Consider the following 12852-nt stretch of genomic DNA (forward strand, 5'->3'; position numbering starts at 1 on the left):
TCATTACTAAATTAAGATATCGTTACAAAATTTGGTACAAGTATTGTTCTTATATACAGAAATATTACAATGAAAGTTTTTTTTTTTGGATCGGTCCATAATTGGTCATAGCTCCCATACAAGGTCCCCTCCCAAAAATCACTTAAACTCACATAATTCATTACTAAATTAAGATATCCATATAAAATTTTTTCCGATCGGTCCATAATTGGTTATAGCTGCCATACAAAGTCCTTTTACGAAAATCTCTTAAACGCACATTACATATTACCAAATTAATCTATTGATACATAATTTGGCAAAATATTAGTTTTGTATACTTATATTTCTCCTATATTAGGTCCTGCTCCTAAAAGCGCTTTAACCGTATTTAAAGAGAATTATCAATTTGTGTTGAACAAAATGTCGTGTAGAACAAAATTATATATGTATTTGTATTTTGAAAATCTCTAAATCTTTCACACACATACATACATGCAAATTACTAAATTAATAATTTTCAATAAATTTTAGAATTGTAATAGATTTAACTTTTTTCTATTAAAGACATGAGAAAACTTATTTCTACAAATATTTCATCAATTAGAAAAGTAATAACATAGAAGTAGCTGGTGGAGGGTATTTAAGATTCGGCACAGCCGAATATAGCACTCTAACTTGTTTTAGATACAAATCATTATAGTTTTCTTTCCTCTTGGGCTACAATACTAAACACATTTTCAATATATAATAAGCCAATTATATTTTATCTTATGATTTTTTACTGAAGCATTTTAAAATACCAATACGTTATTTACTTCGATTTTAATTTAAGTTTTAATGGTTTTTATTTAATTTCATAAGAACTCAATTAGTTTTATCTTTGATGTTCACACAAGTGTGCAAACTTTTTATAAGTATACGTATTGTACACCTGCATAACTATATCTGAATACTAATATGAACTTTAACTCCCCCCAATTTCTTGCCATGAAATATTTGTTGTTAAATTTCTTATAAAATAATGGTGGCAAGGGATAAAGTAAACATTCTTTTGATTGAAAGTGATAAACTGGATTATGAAAATAATTCAATTTTATTGAAAAGCTGTGGAGAAGTTAAAAAACTGTTTATATAGTTGTTATAGGGGAGTGAAATTTTAAAATTTTATTGCATATTTTTAGGGGAATTAGCATAGGATCGAATAAGATTTTTTTCTACTAACTAGATAGATCTGTGCAGGGGAGAAACCTAATGAAACTGTTATTCCTTAATCTGCAAAAGTTAAATAATCGTTTTAGAGGGCCATATGAAAATCGTATAAATTAAATTTTTTTAATTATATTAAAGTTATTTAATTACCAAGCAACAAGTTATCTTTGTCAATTAGCTTATTATCTATTTAATTTTGAATTAGTAAAACATTGTTTATTATAATTAATATTTGTTTCGTATTATTTTTTGTTATTCCATACATGCAAGAATAGTTGCATGTGTTTTCATATACACATACAAAACAAACATGCAACTAGTTAATTGAGGTTAACATTATGTTAAATTGGTACGTGATTATGGCGTGAAAATAATTCTAAATAAATTAAAAAATATATATTTATAATTATTAATACAAAAGATTAAAAATGCACTTTGAATTTTAAACAAAGTATTAAGAATATAGATATAGTGTATATTTTATACCCTGCATCAACATCAGTTGCTTATTGCGAAAACTGTTAAATAATCTTAGCCGTGATAAGTTTTCCTGTATTTTAATTATTACAAATTAAATAATAACTTAAAAAATAGACTATTGTTTTTTTTTATGCCAATTTATGGAAGTTGATTGTAAACAGACAAGTGTAATAAATATAGGACAATGTTTTGAAGCAACAAGTTAGAGTGTTATATTCGGCTGTGCCGAATCTGAAATACCCTCTACCAGCTACTTTAATGTTATTACTCTTCTAATTAATCAAATATTTGTAGAAATAAGTTTTCTCATGTCTTTAATAGAAAAAATACCAAAATTTAAATCTATTACAATTCCAGGATTTATTGAACATTATAAATTTAGTAATTTGCATGTATGTATGTATGTATGTATGTATGTATGTATGTATGTATGTATGTATGTATGTTTTATAAATTTATAAATATAAATTTATGCAATTTTCCTGAAGTGGATTTTGAAGCTTTTAAACGCCAGCTTCCCATAAACCTCCCATATGCGGGGCGCTAGGTGGAATTAACTTCCAATCAAGTCCATTAATTGTATATTATCGGTTATATCCTTGGAGGATTGTTTAAGAAATAACGAATAGTCCTTTAGCAATGACTTACTAGCACCTATGAAATTTGTACCATTGTCCGACATAACTGATTTTGGCAATCCTCGCCTAGCTATAAATCGTGCAAAAGCAGCTAGAAATGCTTCTGATGTTAAACTAGAGCAAGCTTCTAAATGAATGGCTCTTGTAGCAAAACATACAAAGATACATGAGTAACCTTTCATATATGGTGAATTTCGCAAATTGCCAGAGACTTGATCTGAAATGGACCAGCAAAGTCGACACCCGTATGTGAGAACGGTAATGAGAGAGTGGATCTCTCTTTTGGCAGTGCAGCCATTATTTGCGATTTTACTTGTTGTTTGTAACGAACACAGGTTAGACAATGATGAAACGCATTTCTTGACTGTTCTTTTTAAACCAGGAATAATAGAACTGGCTTCCTACTGCGCTCATCATAAGGGTTATGTCAGCATGGACTAGAGTTTTGTGGACAAACTCCAGAAAAATTTTGCAAAAATTGAGAAGAGTTAGGGATAATTATGGGAAATCGCTCATCGTACGTAAGCGAGGCATTAGCTAATCTACTATTAACCCGCATAAGACCTTGAGGGTCGAGAAATGGATTTAGAGTAAGCAGAAAGCTTTTCTTTGAAAGATGCTTAGAATCCGAAGATTCTTTAAATCTTCAGAATAATAAAACTTCTGCGTTAGTCTTATATATACAATTTTTGCGTTATTAAGCTCTTCGTGAGAGAGCGTTTAAACTTTCAAACTTAGCTTTCTGTAATCTTTTATTAGTAGAACGTAAGAACCTATAAATATATGCTATTACGGCGAGGGCTCGCCGATATGAAGAAAATCTTTGGATTATATTGAGTTCATCTGTAACGGAAAAGTGAACTTCAAATTTCCTTTGTTCCATAAGAGCTTATGGCAGGTGGGTTCGATTTAGGCCAATTGTCTTGGGAGTCAAGTAGCCACATTGGTCCATACCACCATAAAGGATTTTTTTTTAAGATCTTGTGGTTTACACCCTCGTGTTCCAAGATCTGCAGGATTTTCATGGGTTAAAACGTGGTTTCCACTTAGCATTACCAACATTTTCAATGATTTGAGATGTTCTGTTGGCAACCATATGTTTTCCAAACTGATGGATGTTTTTGTAACCATGCTAATACTATAGTGGAATCTGACCACAAGAATTAGTTGCACTTTTAAATGAATTGTTAGTTAGAGTTTTGTTTAATTAGTTTTGAGAGCAGTAATGCCCCACATAACTCTAACCGAGGAAGACTTACATGTTGCAACGGCGCAACTTTGCTTTTCGCTACTAGCAGATTAGACTTATACTTATACTTATACTTATACTTATACTTATACTTATACTTATACTTATACTTATACTTATACTTATACTTATACTTATACTTATACTTATACTTATACTTATATAGAACTTATTTTTGCCAATTTTTAGAGAAATAATAAAATATTTGACGTAATTATGGAATAAAAAGTCCAAATCCGGAGGCTAGGTGAAATAATGCACCGATTTCAACCATTTCGTCCCTGTGCCAAAAAAAAAACGTTCTTGGTCCAAATTTCATCAAATTTTCTTGAAAATTGCTGCCTGTAACTTGAGCAAAAGATAAAAGAGGGCTTTTGGTACGCTTTTTGATTGAAAATCTATAAAATTAGACTTTCTACTACTTTTTTGTGCAATTCCCATGATTCATATGAGGAAAAAGTCCAATGTTGATGCTTGATCTCTTAAACCACACATTTCATTGAGGGAAATGCATGCGGTCATGACCAGTATGGGTATATAGACCTTATATTCACTTCTTTCCAGTACCACAGTTGGTCAAACGAGTATCCAAAAGAAAATATTTACAATAATATAGAACAATGTGGTCCATGGCCAGTCCTCTGTGAGATGGAAAATTTGCCCTGGAAAAATCCAGGGTAACAAAGAAGAACCAAAACAATGAAAAGATTATTCGCAAAATATTTAAAAAGAGCGCAGTGGATAGGAAAGAGTATCGTAGTAAACTAAATGAATATAAAAGAATAATACAAAAAACCCAACGAGACTCTTGAAAACTTTTTAGTGAGCAAGCGAGTTCTAAGTACAACCAGAAAATAAGATAGATAACCTGGCATATCAGGTACCATAGATAAACCGATATTGGGTGAAGGGAAACTAAAACGGATATAGTTATAACAATTGATATGATTAGGAAGCAATCAAGAACTTTACACCCTATAAAGGACCTTATCGTATTTTCCCGTCACATTAGCAGATAGGGGCAGGAATGGTTTCTGTATATCTATCAAAAGCTTGCTTAAAATTTCCATATATCAAGTCCTAACAAACGATAAGTACTACTTCCAACTTAAAACCTTTGAATGGATATTTGATAAGTAGTATGATGAAAGCAGTATATGCTAAGTTACAAATGAATAATTTGCGAAAAGTACGATATAACTAACAGGAAAAGGATATTACGTGGTACCTCAAGAGAGCCTTAGTCTTACAATGACACATTGGCTATATAAAAGTGTAATTAGACCAATTCTAGCTTATGTTTCAATAATCTGGTGGACTTTTTTGGACAAAAAAGGAATTCAACGAACATGTAGCTTTGGTATAAGTGGGGCCATGAAGACTACGTAAACCAAGGCTAGATATTCCACTTATTGAAACAGCGGACTGACTAATAGCGGTATACACTTTATCAATGTATACTAGACATATAGGAAGGCTATACACAATCATCGGATGTTTCCGATCCTATTCTACACAGAGAATATATTGTACCTAAACTGATCCCAAAATTTACGTATGAATCCTTTGATACACAGATGGCTCTAAATTGAGGCAAAGTAGGTATGATGTTCTTTATTGAAGACTCAAAATAGAAATGTATCACCGTTTACCTCATCACAACACTAGTTTTCAGGCAGAAGTCTAAAAACACTAATCCCAAAATTTCCATAGGAATCCTTTGATACACAGATGGCTCTAAATTGAGGCAAAGTAGGTATGATGTTCTTTATTGAAGACTCAAAATAGAAATGTACCACCGTTTACCTCATCACAATACTAGTTTTCAGGCAGAAGTCTAAAAACACTAATCCCAAAATTTCCATAGGAATCCTTTGATACACAGATGGCTCTAAATTGAGGCAAAATAGGTATGAGGTTCTTTATTGAAGACTCAAGTAGAAATATACCACAATTTACCTTATAACAACACTAGTTTCCAGGCAGAAGTCTAAAAAGGATTAAATAATATTTAGCGACCACAAGGCTTAACGCAATAATCGATAGCCAGAAACTAATTAGGCTAATATCAGATACAAGATCGTATTCAATTGTAAGAAAGCACTAACCAAATAATCTCCAAGATGTAAGGTTTACACCACATATATTTACCAGGCTACTTGAAAGTAGTCGGCAATGAAAGAGCGAATATAACAACTTTAATGCAAAAGGTGATCGATGTGCGCAACAGGGGCAGAATTATAATTATGGTTGGGAGAAACCCATAAGCCTTCTTGGATCACTGAAAGCCAATGAATAGACAGTGCAGTAGTTCTAGTAGTTCTAATACTTGCGTTTAAATGTTCTGGTTGTCTTTTTACAATTGTTTGAATACGTGGAGGAAAGTAGTTCCATCCTTTGTCAATGTCAATAGTTTAGTAATTATTTATATCCTACACCACTATAGTGGGGAGGGTATTATACGCTTGTGTTGATGTTTGTAACATACAAAAATATTGGTCCAATACCCACCTTAAAGTATACCGATCGATTCAGAATCATTTTTTGAGTCGATTAAGACATGTCCATCCGTCCGGCTGGCTGGCTGTCCATGTAAACCTTGTGCGCATTTAAAGTTCTATAAAACTAAGTTTTGACGACTTTTGTTAACAAAATAGATCATTTATTATAGCCAAAAGGCCCTATTTGGGCAGTACGTTTGTATGGGGGCTAGTCGAAATAATGTGCCAAATTTTATCCAATTATCTTGGTTTACACGGACCTTGGCCAGCCAGCCAGACGGACGGACGGACATAGCTTAATCGACTCAATGATTTTAAGCCGATTGTTATACTTTAAGGTGGGTACGAATATTTTTGTATGTTACAAACATCAGCACAAACTCAATACACCCTCCGCACTAAAGTGGTGTAGGGTATAAACATGTCTTAAACGTCTAAAATTGAATTGTAACCATTTGTATCGCAATGAAACTCAACAAAACTAACTGTTATTTAAAAATATATCCTTTTCCCAAATTTACCGAGGATCGGCCCATATTTGACCTATAAAAAGCCTCATTTAGAAATTTTAGTTTTTTTATCAATAAATTGTTTAAATATTTTGGAATTATGGTAATATTCAACGTAAAAGTTTCTTTATAAAAAATAAAAATTTTAAAAATATACTCATGGTGTAGGGTATTATATGGTCGGCCATGCCCGACTAGTTTTTCATGAATCAATTTTATAATCACTTTAAAATATAATAAATTCTCCAAAATAAAATCACATTTAAATTTTAACCCCAAAAAGTCGTTAACGAAACTTTGAAATATCACTTGGTTTTATTTTCATTTGTGCAAAAACTTTTTAACAAATTTGTTGCTCTCCAATAAAGTCAACTTAAGCCCATATATATTTTTTAAAAGCAAATAAATAAACAAAGCCTTTTATAAAGATTTTTCGACCAAAAATATTTAAATTTTATGTGAAATACTAAAGTTTGTGTGTCATAATTAACTTTGGGTTTGTTTCTTGTAATTGGTTTCTTGCTTGTCATACTCCTAGTAAAACATTTTGTATTGCTCCTAAAGACATAAAAAAAGATGACTCTAATCCTTTTCGAACAAGTTTTGTAAATTACATTTCCGTTTAAGAAATTAAAACTCAACTGATGACAACTAGATTTAGTGCAAAATTTGTTGCTGGTTGTTTTGCCTGTCATTCGGATGGTGTTGGTGGATGGAATGAGTTTGCCCATTTTTAACACCTTTCTGAAACTTTAGCGTTTTGCTATGGAGATTTCTTAGAAACGAATATTTATTTAGATAAATTGTCTATTAAATCACTTAATTTGTGTCACGTTGTATATATGTAGGTTTTAATTTCAATATAGGCAAAGGAAATCAATTAAACTATTAAGAGATTAACAGATTATGGTCACTGGTATAGAAAATTAAGGTTAAATTTTATCACAAAATGATTACTAGGCATTTGCTAAGAAAGTTAATTATTTAAAAAGGACATAATATACATTAGTTTACTAAGCATATTTCTATAGCTGTAAGTAATTAAAATATAATTTAGTTGTTAAATAGAGAGATATTAAGCATTTAAGGAAAACAAGTACAAACAGTTTAAGATATTTTATGTTATATTTTTGACATAATATCACTGTCTAATTTGGGATATAAAAATAAGAAAATATAAAGTACAAGATTAAAAACCTTTACTTCCAAATTCATATAACACATGTATTTTTTAGTACGACAACCAAATTCTTGCAGTAAAAGTTATTTCCTAATATAATAATATATATTTTCACCACTCTGTTAAATAAGTTAAGACAAAACTTTTTTGTAACAAACATAAATAACAAAAAAGATTTTGTGCTAATTCCTTTTTTCTATATCTGTGGCAATGTTTTGTTGAATTGTTTTAAAAATATACGGCAACAACAAAACACTTTCAAAAAGAACAAGTAAGATTGTTATATTCGGCCATGCCGAATCTTTTATACCCACCATCAAATCATTCATGTTTATGTAGAATTTTACTGATGTACTCACATTTTTGGGTCAGTAATAAGTCTTAAAGTCATTTTCAGAAGGGGACCTTGGTAAGGTCAATTATAAATCCATTTTCATTAAATTTATGAAAATGATTTTATTTCCTATAAAACTTTTTTATGTCGAGTTTTATTGCTTTATATATATGTTATGAGCAGATATGAACATAAATTTAAGTTCTCATTAAACATGTTTGTGTTGAATTTCACCGCTATTGATACATCTCTTAGCGATAAAGTTATTTTCTGAAGGGGCATTATAATTAGGATCGATATAATAAGGATCGATCCTTATAAAATTTGATAGGGAGATTTTGGCTCGCATGAAACTTGTGTATGTAGAATTTTGTAGTAATGAGCGTTGAATTCGTTGTCTAAAGGGTACCTTATTAGGGGGTTAGATAATAATGGACTCATCCTCATAAAATTTAAGAAAATGATTTTAGTTCCCATAAAACTTTTATATGTCGAATATTATTGTTATATATATGCTTTTTAAGGTAGATATGAGCATTAAAGTCGTTTTCTGAAAGGGACCTTATAGGTGGGATAGGGTCAATTATGGATAGGGTCAATTATGGATAGGGTCAATTATCGTTATAAAATTCTACAAAGAGATTTATGAGACCATAAAACATGTTTGTGCCGAATTTCACCGCTATTGATGCTTCTCTTAGCCAGTTATGAGCGACAAAGTCATTTTCTGAAGGGGACTTTATATGGGGGGTAGAATTATAAAATTCTACGAAAAGATTTATGTCCCCATAAAACATGTTTGTGCCGAATTTCACTGCTATTGATGCTTCTCTTAGCCATTTATGGGCGATAAAATCATTTTCTGAAGGGGACTTTATATGGGGGGTAGGGTCAATTATGGACCGATCCTTATAAAATTCTACGAAGAGATTTATGTTACCATAAAACATGTTTGTGCCGAATTACACCGCTATTGATGCTTCTGTTAGTCAGTTGTGAGCGATAAAGTCATTTTCTGAAGGGTACTTTGTATGGGGGTAGGGTCAATTATGGACCGATCCTTATGAAATTCTACGAGAAGATTTATGTTCCTATAAAACATGTTTGTGCCGAATTTCACTGCTATTGATGCTTTTCTTAGCCAGTTATGGGCGATAAAGTCATTTTCTGTATGGGACTTTATATGGTGGGTAGGGTCAATTATCGACCGATCCTTATAAAATTCTACGAAATGATTTATATCACCATAAAACATGTTTGTGCCGAATTACAGCGCTATTGATGCTTCTGTTAGTCAGTTGTGAGCGATAAAGTCATTTTCTGAAGGGTACGTTGTATGGGGGGTAGGGTCAATTATGGACCGATCCTTATGAAATACTATGAAAAGATTTATGTTTCTATAAAACATGTTTGCGCCGAATTACAGCGCTATTGATGCTTTTCTTAGTCAGTTATTGGCGATAATGTCATTTTCTGAAGGGGGCCTTATATGAGGACTAGGCGAAATCGTGGACCGATATTGCCCATTTTCAATACCAAACAAACTGGATCAACTATAAGTATCTGTGCAAAATTTCAGCTCGCTAGCTACTTCCGTTTGGACTCTATCGTGTTTTCAACAGACAGACAGACAGACAGACGGACAGACGGACATGGCTAGATCGTCTTAGAATCTAATAAGGACCCAGAATATATATACTTTTATGGGTCTTAGACGAATATTTCAATGTGTTACAAACGGAATGACAAAAACAATATACCCCCCATCTTTTTTGATGGTGGGTATAAAAAAACAAAACACAAATTTTATTTCTAATTAACTGAACTTTAACACGAAAAGAGGACAATGCTCCTTTTGAAGAGAAATCAAGTTACTCGTATTTTTCAAACATAAAAAAGCTTTATAAACAGAGTAGTGAAAATTTAAAAATGATTGCGGCTAAAATAACTAAAATAACAACAGCACTATAACAAATAAATAGGCGACGCTATATGCAACAAATATAACAAACAAAATAGTATGAGAGAAAAAATTTATGTGAAATTTGAAATTCTGATTTTAATCCAACCATAAAATAACTTGAAAAAAATTTATGAAATATCAAGTAAGATTTTGTTTTATGTTGAGCTGCATTGCGGTATTCGTATTTTTTGCGTCATTTTCTGGGCGGAATTTATATGGGGTGGTATTATTATGGACTGATCCCCATAAAAATTGATAGAGAGATTTCGGTTCCTATGGAAGAGATAGAGATGTTAGCTTACACAAAACTATTTTTTGTCGAATTTCATAAATCTACTAGTATTTTTAAGCCAGTACTGAGCTGAAGGGGCCTTATATGGAGGTAGCGTCAATTATAGACCGATCTCCGTAAAACTTGTAGTACGATCTTGGTTCCTACAGGTCGTGTTTATATCGTATTTCATCGCGTTACTCGTTTTTTAGCCCAGTAATTCATTTTTTAATAGGAACATTAGGGGGTAGGTCAATTAAGACTCGATCCACATAAAATTAAGTTGAGTTTTTGACTAGCAAGGAACTTAATTGAGTAGAATTTTATTACTATAGTCGTATTTTTAAGCCAGTAATGGGCCTTAAAGTATTTTTCTGATAGGGGCCTCATGTTGTGTCAATTAAGGCCTGTTCGATATAAAAATTGGTAAAGAGATTTTGGCTTGTGAAAAACTTACTTCTGTAAAATTTCATCGATGTAATCGTATTTTTAAGGCAGTAATGAGCGTTAAAGTATTTTTATGGAGGGGACCTTATATGGGGGGTAGGGTCAATTATAGACCGATCCACATAAAGTTTGGTGGAAAGGTCTTGGTTCCTAAGATATATACTTATGTCAAATTTCTTCGCTATATTCGTATTTTTACGACCATAATTAACGTTAAAGTCGTTTTCTAAAGGGGTCCTTATATGGGGGGTAGGGCCAATTATGGACCGATCCACAAAAAATTTGCTAAATTTTGACTTGTATAAATCTTACATCTGGGTAATTTTATTGCTATAATCCTATTTTTAAGCCAGTAATGAGCATTTAAGAAATTTTTATTGGGTAATTTATATGGGGGTAGGGTCAATTATGGACCGATCCACATAAAATTTTATAGAGAGATTTTGCCTCGGATAAAACTTACTTCTGTGAAATTTCATCACTATACTCCTATATTGAAACCAGTAATGAGCGTTAAAGTAATTTTATGAAGGGGACCTTTTATAGGAGGTTTTGGCTAGTAAGACACTTACTTATATCAAATTTCGTTAATGTCCTCTGAAAATTTCATCAAAAAATTGTTAAAAAAGCAACAAAAACACTGTACATAGAAAAAGATGTACACGTGTGTGTGTAGGTGAATTTGGTTTTATTCAGCTGTGTATTTTTTTGTATGTTTGGAATCCAAACATACAAAATATACACAGCAAAAAAATATGATTTGCATTTTTTGCTAAAATAAAATAATTTTCCCTTTTGTTTTGCAAATATATTTTTTAATGAATAGAAAAAAGTATTTAAAACGTTTTCATTTATATGAGAATAGATTGTGAGTTATTGTACAATAATTTTTATGCGAATAATGTAAGTTTGAAATTTAAAACTAACACAATTTTTTTCCAAAAGCTTTTTAAAACAATTTTTTTTACGATAAACAAAAACAAAATCTACGTCTCGTCAATGTTTACCAACAATGAATCAAAGGTCGAAGTCGACCGCCTTCGAGTCGGAGCTTAGCCGCCGAACTATATTTAGTTGCTTGAGCCGCCGCCGAAACATTCGGCTTAAATCGACTCAATTTTTTTTAATGTTTTTATTAACTAGATTGCAAGATCAATTATGTTTAAAATACACTATGCACAGTGGTATAGGAAAAAAAAAGAGGGAAATAATTCGGTAACTTCTAAACGGTTAATCCGATTTTAATGAAATTTGGTATGCACAAAGAGGAGGTGTTGTCGAGTTTAGGTTTTGAATTTGGCCAACCAGGGGCCCGGCGGGGGGTCCTCAAATTAGGACACCTCGGCTATGTTAAATTTTTAAAACGATCCTATTTCTTCATTTGAGTTCCGATTTAAAAAAAAATATAGAATCTCCTCATCGAGCACTATAAAAAATGTCGTCATAGCAGTAAATTATCTCTTATAGTTTAGGAGATATTCGCATTTGAAAATTAAAATTTTAAAATTTTTACCGTTCTAACTTTAGTTTTTTGATAATAGCGGGTCCAAATATTCCCGATTTTCGCCATTTCTTTTTTTATTCGCTAGAATATATATACTTTATGGGGTCTTAGAACAATATTTCGATGTGTTACACACGGAATGACAAAATCAATATACCCCCCATCTTTTTTGATGGTGGGTATAAAAACAATGACAACCATCAAGTAAACTTTAACCACAAAAACAAATATGAAGTTACAATCGGGTGAGTCCGACTATGTAGTTTTCATAATAAAGCATTTAAGTTGAATTCTACCTTGTTTCAGATATACTTATTTATTGTTAAATAAAACTGTTAAATTTTGAAGGGAACTTTTTATTGAGTCTATAGTTTTTAAGATCATATATATTAAACATAATTATGAATTTAAAACCCTATTCGGAGGGTTCACTTGTTTGGCGACTGGGTATCATAAAAGATCATGTACCTAATTTCATTGAATTTTCTCCGAAATTACAACCTGTGGTTTGGTTACAAGATTTACAAGCCATATTCGGGGGTTCAGTCATATGGGGACTATGTAAAATAATGAATCGATCTCAAC

The sequence above is a fragment of the Lucilia cuprina genome, chromosome 5, assembly GCF_022045245.1.
Source record: "Lucilia cuprina isolate Lc7/37 chromosome 5, ASM2204524v1, whole genome shotgun sequence".
In the NCBI taxonomy this organism is placed as follows: domain Eukaryota; kingdom Metazoa; phylum Arthropoda; class Insecta; order Diptera; family Calliphoridae; genus Lucilia; species Lucilia cuprina.